Genomic DNA, 7,280 nt, shown 5'->3' with positions numbered 1-7,280 from the left:
ACGGTTTATACGATAGCGGATACTTTGAATACTTTCAATATTCATACATAATTTTAAGCATACAGAACAGAAAATAGAATCCTAAATTACTGAAATCATTTGTGCTAGCATACCTTACTCATCTAATTGTACTGTGGTAATACCAAATTCAAGAAAGGGATGCCTTTGAATATTTATCTCGAGAGGAAAGTACGCTCGCAAATATTTGAGTTAATTTATGAAATATCTAAGCCGATGTGAACCACATTAACTGGGGATCTTCTTACATTTAACATCACAAATAAGAGTATAGTAGTAGCTTCTCCTCAGTCATCGTATCATCGTCATGCATCATGACTCTCTAGGGCTGGGTTGCACCATCTTATTTTAACTTTAAAAAACGTCAAAAATCTATCAAACTCCATACAAAAAACACCGGTTATCGTTATAGCAACTCAGCCTTACTCAACGTTCATTAATTTCATTTTCTTTCTTATTAAATTCTCATGTATTTGTCCTCAGAGGAGTCAAAACTTCCAACTGCAATTGACGTTCGATGCTAGAACCACCAGGTTGGGAACAATCATTCGACGTGCAGTGCAGTGGACAAAACTTCAGATTATCAGGTAAGTACATTTTTGTTGTGATTCCGCATTCTATACAATTACACAGGATTAGGATTTTCTAGTGCGACTTAATGCGATCGTCTGTAGAGACAAAAAGTAAAACTATAGTCTATCCAATATAGCTTGATTAGAATGACAGCTGCCATCAAAAGTAACGACATAAATTTGTAGTAGCGATCAATGAGAGCTAAATATTGGCGGACAAGAAATAATTCACGTCTGACCTACAAACAATATTTTTGACGACAGTGCTTCCAATAAAAATGTTAATTTCGTGTAAATGCAGCGTTAAATTACACCAATTAGTAGTAATTCGAAATTATAAAAATCAAGCTAGAGTATTAACGACGTCTCTACAAGGTTATCTCGAGTTACAAAAATATTAGTGATGGGACATATCGACAAATGTTATATTAAATTAAAACTAATTTTTTAACATATTTAACTAAATTTTTTTCTAACAAATGTTTTAACATATTTAAGTCAAGTTATAAGTTTTTCTAAATGTTGACTATTAAAAATCAAAAAACATTTCATTCTTAAATAATCAAACATCGGAAATTAATCACCGGTAATTTTTTGGGTATTCATAGCACCGTTGCTCTAGAAGAGATGCCCACCGCCCTCTAACGAGAGGAAAAATCCACCGAAGAACACTGATGATAATGACTACGACTTAGGTTGTACACCCTTGACATGAATTTTAAATTTTACTGTCTTCAAATTTAAATTATAATTGTCATTTTTATGAATAAAGATATGAAGAAAAATTGGGTGCATTTTTTTATATCATTTTTTCGAAAACTTATCGATACATCTATGTGAACCGTACGAAACATACCCATCACTAGTCACATTCGTTTGACAGCTGTCATTCTAATCAAGCTATATTGGATAGACTATAGTGGCATTGCCCTTTTCCAGAGAATATCTAAAGTCCGACTCATTATTTTGGAGACAGTCAAAAACTAATAAGGCTACAAAATATTTTTTTTTGACAAAGGAAAACGCCCACACATCTAATTATAACAATTTATAGAAACCTGAGGATGGCTATTGCACAGTCAACCTTAGACTATCAAACTTATTGCAAAATAAAATGTAACTACAAACTAGATTAATAGTTCACAGAGCTAAACCTGACGTTTCTTGTCTAGAAGTGAGTACATCAACCCCTCTGCACATCGATCTATTATAACCCTAAATACCCTCTGAATTAGGTTACAAAACAAATTATTCCATTTGAAGGCTTCTCGGGAAACTGATATTGCAGATTCCACACTTAATTAAAGCCGTTTATGTTAAATTGAACAAACATCTCGAGTTTATACAATAAGCCTGGAAGTCTAACAAAATTGTTATGAATTCCATAGTAGGAGCTTATAATGTGGGTCCTAAGTGAATTTGTCAGCTTCAGATGAAAATATTTGGGTAAGAATGATTTCATTTAAAATATAAATTAATTACCTAGCCCTAAACTAAACAAGTCTTTTAGTGACTTGGCCCACTTTTATCTTGGCCCACGGGCCAAGTCAGTCGATTGAATTTTTAAACATCTTTTCTTCCAGAAACTGGGCTCATCTTCAATGTTTTTATTAATAAATTAAATACCAAATCAACAAAAATCTACTCTAGAATCTTAGGCTGAGTTGCACCACCTAACTTTGACCGTAACTATGACGATAACCGGTGTTTTTTGTATGGAGTTTAACAGATTTTTGACGTTTGTCAAAGCTAAAGTAAGATCGTGCAACCCAGCCGTAGAGTGAGCCCAGTTGCTGGACAAAATATTGGCAAACAGAGCAAATACTTTTATGGAAATGACTTTCACTAAATATTTAATTTAACGAGGCTTTAAATGTTGCCGGGTGTAAATATTTATGTTACACACGTCAAATAGCTATTTTTTAGAAGTGTTTTTGTTTATTTATTTATTTAGGAAAACCAGGGTTTTACAGTGTGTAATATTGTGCCTTTATTACCGTTCCATGTCAAATATAGGCCTTTATTTCTACAAAAGGTTTATCATTATTAAAAGGCAAGTAAGTATTTGTCTAATGTTTCGTATAAAGGAACACATTTTCATTTCACCGCAGTATCACTTTGTTCTGCTGTTCAAGAAGTGTTTTAAATTATTCAAGATGAAAATATGAAAATTTTGCTTCGAGCATAGTGATTTAACATTCAGTAATTAATTAGATGTAGTGAGTTAGGTAGAGACGTGCCAGTTCTGCCATCAACTAAAAATAATGACCTGATAAATTTTAATAAAAAATTATAATACTTGTATGTAGTTCTAGATTTAAGATGTTGTTCAAACGACCTTAAATTTTTAAGTAGCTACTATTAGAGGCCGGTAGATCTATTCTCAGAAATAAAACACTGGATAGGTATTTAACTTTCACATTCATATTGCCTCATTTTAAAATACACTTGACACAAAAGCGCGCGGAGTCACCCGCGCGCGTCCCTCTATCTATCCTGACGTTTGTAGTGTGACTATGAAATGTCAATGTCAATGTCACTATGAAAGCAGCTCATGAGCTAATAACGATACCGTTATTTTAACGTTTTAGAAAGCTGTATGTAGGCATCGTTTTGTTAACTAAAACTCAAGGATTAGTAGGTGATAGGTACCAAAGTACACAAGAACCAGTCGCCCGAAGCGGATTGCACTCGGCCGCCATTTGCATAACGGGCCGCATCACAACGCTGTTTGGACTGGCTCAAAGCAAATGTTTGGCAGTTTGCCGCTTGCGATGTCGTTGGGTCGCCATCATGAATTGTCTTTGCATGTTTGATGGCGCATTTGAAACAGATAGTTCGTGTTTATCTGTTGAGCTTCATCGACACTACTTGTAATACCTGGTAAGGCTACCCTCTAACCGTTCGTTTTAGCCGAATGACGTCCACTGCTGGACAAAGGCCTCCATTGGCACAACCCTCAATTTCAATGGTGGACATTATTTACAAACAAAATGTCAATGAACGACAACGACATTTTGAATGGATGTCAGTCCAAGTTCATTCGATTGCTAACATAAATCACAATCAAACTAATCTTTGTTTGTACGAGACGATAAATCCGAATGAAAGATGTTGGGCCAAATTCTGGAACTGATCGAAAATATTCCGTTTAGTACCTGTGTTTAAAGATAAATTATTTTTAAGGGATAGTCTCTCGTGGAAGTCATTATTATAGTCCAGTCATTATAGTAAGTTCACCTCGGAATTCGAGATACCCAGCTGTAAGTCTGTAAATACGTGTATATTGACACCCTAAAAGTTGTCTCAAAACCTACATATGGTAGGGTGTAAGCAACTATTAAATTTCAAGGTCAACGGTCACAAAAATCGGTTTTTTGCGCTTTTTTTTAGAAATATCTCATTTCCTATGGGTTTTTTGCTATTTGTATTTATTATCAATATTGTAGAATACTAAATTCTCTACAAATTTTGTTTAATTTTTTTTTTATACGGTGAACCGTTTTCGAGATAGAGGGCGGAGAACGCGCGGTCACTGCATCACTTCAGGTCAACTTAAGCGGTTTAGATTTTTCATACAAAAGGATTTTCCTGCTAATTCCCGTGGGAATTTCGGGAATTCCTTGTTGTAACTAAGCTTTAAGTTTACTAAGGTACCTACATGCCAAATTTCAAGCGTCTAACTTCCGTTAAGCGTTTACATTTTTCATACAAAAGGATTTTCCCGCTAATTCCTGTTCCCGTGGGAATTCCTAAGTATACTATAACCTGCCCAGGAGTATGAAGAATAATTGTACCAAGTTTCGTTAAAATCCGTCGAGTAGTGTTTGTTTTGGACAGACAGACAGACAAAAATTTTACTGATTGCATTTTTGGCATCAGTATCGATCACTAATCACCCCCTGATAGTTATTTTGAAAATATATTTCGATGGGTGCCTGGAATAAAGCCGCAATCGACAAAACACAATTTTACAGGAGAAGAGATTTAGTGAAATTTTTGAATAATAACTAAACTACGAGGCGTATCCAAATGGTTTGTATATCAAATGATGCGTTATTTTTTCTGGAGTAACATATAATGTGCATAAGGTTATAGTGCTTAGAATATACCTTAAAAAAGGTAGAAATACATATTGCCGCTTCATACTTTGAAAGTCGGTTCCGTAAGAGTCCATTGTGGTTTTATTCCGGTAAAAAGTGCAAAAGTAATCATACAGCAATAGTGCATTGCAGCGTTGTGCGCTGATCTGAAGGATGTATGGCGAATACAGTAATAGCGGTTTGCTTGAATTTAATGATCGACTTGGAAAATGTACTGGTGAATGCTGTGTACATTATATGTTCATATGGTCCGTATCGAAATGAGTACAAAGTTGAATAAGTATCTAGAGTGTTTCGTTAATATCTTTATATAAAGTAGTGGAATTCATTAGTACATAATGATAATATTATAATATTACACGCTTTTCCCCGCGGCTTTTTCGTAGTTTAGAAGTTATCAATAATTTTGTAACTTTTTTTCAATTTCATGACCTAGTAGGCTTTAAAAAAACTTATCTTTATTTCGGGTTGACTTATCTCAAATTTCTTTATTTTGACAATATCGCTATTAATTGCAAATGTTTGAAAAAAATATTCACCTTCCTATCTTTGATGCAAGATTCAAAATTTTTGCTAGAAACATTCAAAAAATGCTTTTAGCAGAACATTCTCAAAATTTCAACTTAAATGTTTAAATAATAAAAAATGAGAACTTTCATAGGTCTAAAATAATTTAAAAAACTCCGCAGTTTTCTGGACATTCATAATAATACAAAAAAACATGTACTTAATAGGCCACTAATTTTGTAATCGCTCCACTAAAGTGGTAAGTCGCTAAATGTTTTTGACTTTCTTAAAGTGAATTAATATGGGCAATCTTCTAAGTTTACATTACGTAGAACAGATTTAGAGACAATAACTGAACAGAACATGTTTTTATTCTCAGCAAGGAAGCTTTTGCCCTTTATCACACCTGGTGGAAACTGTGATCAGGCTCAAGGTAGAAGGAAACTTCAACTACAGAGAAACTATGGCTTCCTACCTCCAATGCGAAACATATTGTTATTATAAATAAGCTTTAATGAACATAAACCAAATATCCCTCCTTCTTCTCTTCCTAAGTCCCCTTTATCTTCCTAAGTCTGTCGCCTAACAATAATGTTGACAGCATTACTGTGTTCCAGTCCAGCAGTTGTCAGGTAGGTACACAGCATTGCTTAATGTAAATCCAATCAACATATTTTTATTGCATAGAAGAACACCATGAAGTATTATTATTTAAGAAAGTTTAAAGAAATTGTACAAGTAGGTAATGTTTATTGTGACTTGGTACACATAGTTTGTTTCGGGGAACAAAGCCGCAATGGCCGTTACTTGTAGAAGTTTGAAATAAAAGTTTTAACATTGAACATGCCACGATTATTCTGGTAAATAAATTTCCGGGAATAACGATTCAATATCCATAGTGCTTTTGGTAAATCAGCCAGTTTCAAAGATAAAATTCTGAAAAAAAATCACAAGGTGTATAGGGACCCCCAGATTACGAAAATCGCTTAATCGGAAAACTGCTGCTATGGCTATTGCGGCTTTATTCCAGGCACCCATCGATTTCATGTACAGAATTGACCTCTCTACAGATTTATTATAAGTACTAGCGGCCGCCCTCTATCTCGAAAACGGTTCACCGTATAAAAAATGTTTTTGAACAAAATTTGTAGAGAATTTTGTATTCTACAATATTGATAATAAATACAAATAGCAAAAAACCCATAGGAAATGAGATATTTCCAAAAAAAGCGCAAAAGAACGATTTTTGTGACCTTTGACCTTAAAATTTAATAGTTGTTTTGAGACAACTTTTAGGGTGTCAATATACAAGTATTTACAGACTTACAGCTGGGTATCTCGAATTCCGAGATTCTTACCTAATTTAAGCTTAAATGACTGGACTATTATCTGTTTTGAATTCTTGTAATCTGTAATTTTAGATCTACACGTATCCTAAAAATTTATCTTTTGAGATAATTAATACCAATACTTCTCTGTGTATGTATACTCAACTGAAATATAACTCATTTAGTCTAGCAGTGTTTTTTAACGTGTGGATCGTGACCCTTGGGGGGTCGCGAAGCCTCTATCCCTATAGGTTGCGAGAGGTCGTAAAAACTACCTCAGTAAAAAAAACAACAAAGTTATAAAGATTGGTTTATTAAGATAATAAAGTAAAATAAAGATAATTGAAACATTTTTTTTTCAGTAACTAATTTCTCCCATCGTGAATTATTCATTTCAATATTTTCAGTGTGCGGTTCTGCAAACGGACGACAAACGTCCGTCTCAAAACATTTGATTCCAAAGAGCTCTTAGAAGTCGTCTGTCAATAGTGTTCGAAATAGAGCGCTACCAGAATAGTTCTCCGACAGGAACAAACGTACAAACTGATCCAACTTAGCGATGCACTAATTCAGAGCGAACTCTATTGATTTATAGATCGCACACTGCACTGGCTTTTGTGCCAGATGGGGTAGAGACGTCTTTATGGAGGTTCGATTTCTATTGGGTAAACATTCACTTAGAATCCATATTATATGCTTAGCTTCAGTTTATTTTATGTAACTCTACTACATAAAATAAACTTAGCAGTTGG

Source organism: Ostrinia nubilalis, chromosome 19 (genome assembly GCF_963855985.1).
Source record: "Ostrinia nubilalis chromosome 19, ilOstNubi1.1, whole genome shotgun sequence".
In the NCBI taxonomy this organism is placed as follows: Eukaryota; Metazoa; Arthropoda; class Insecta; order Lepidoptera; family Crambidae; genus Ostrinia; species Ostrinia nubilalis.
Note: the sequence above shows the minus strand (reverse complement) of the source record.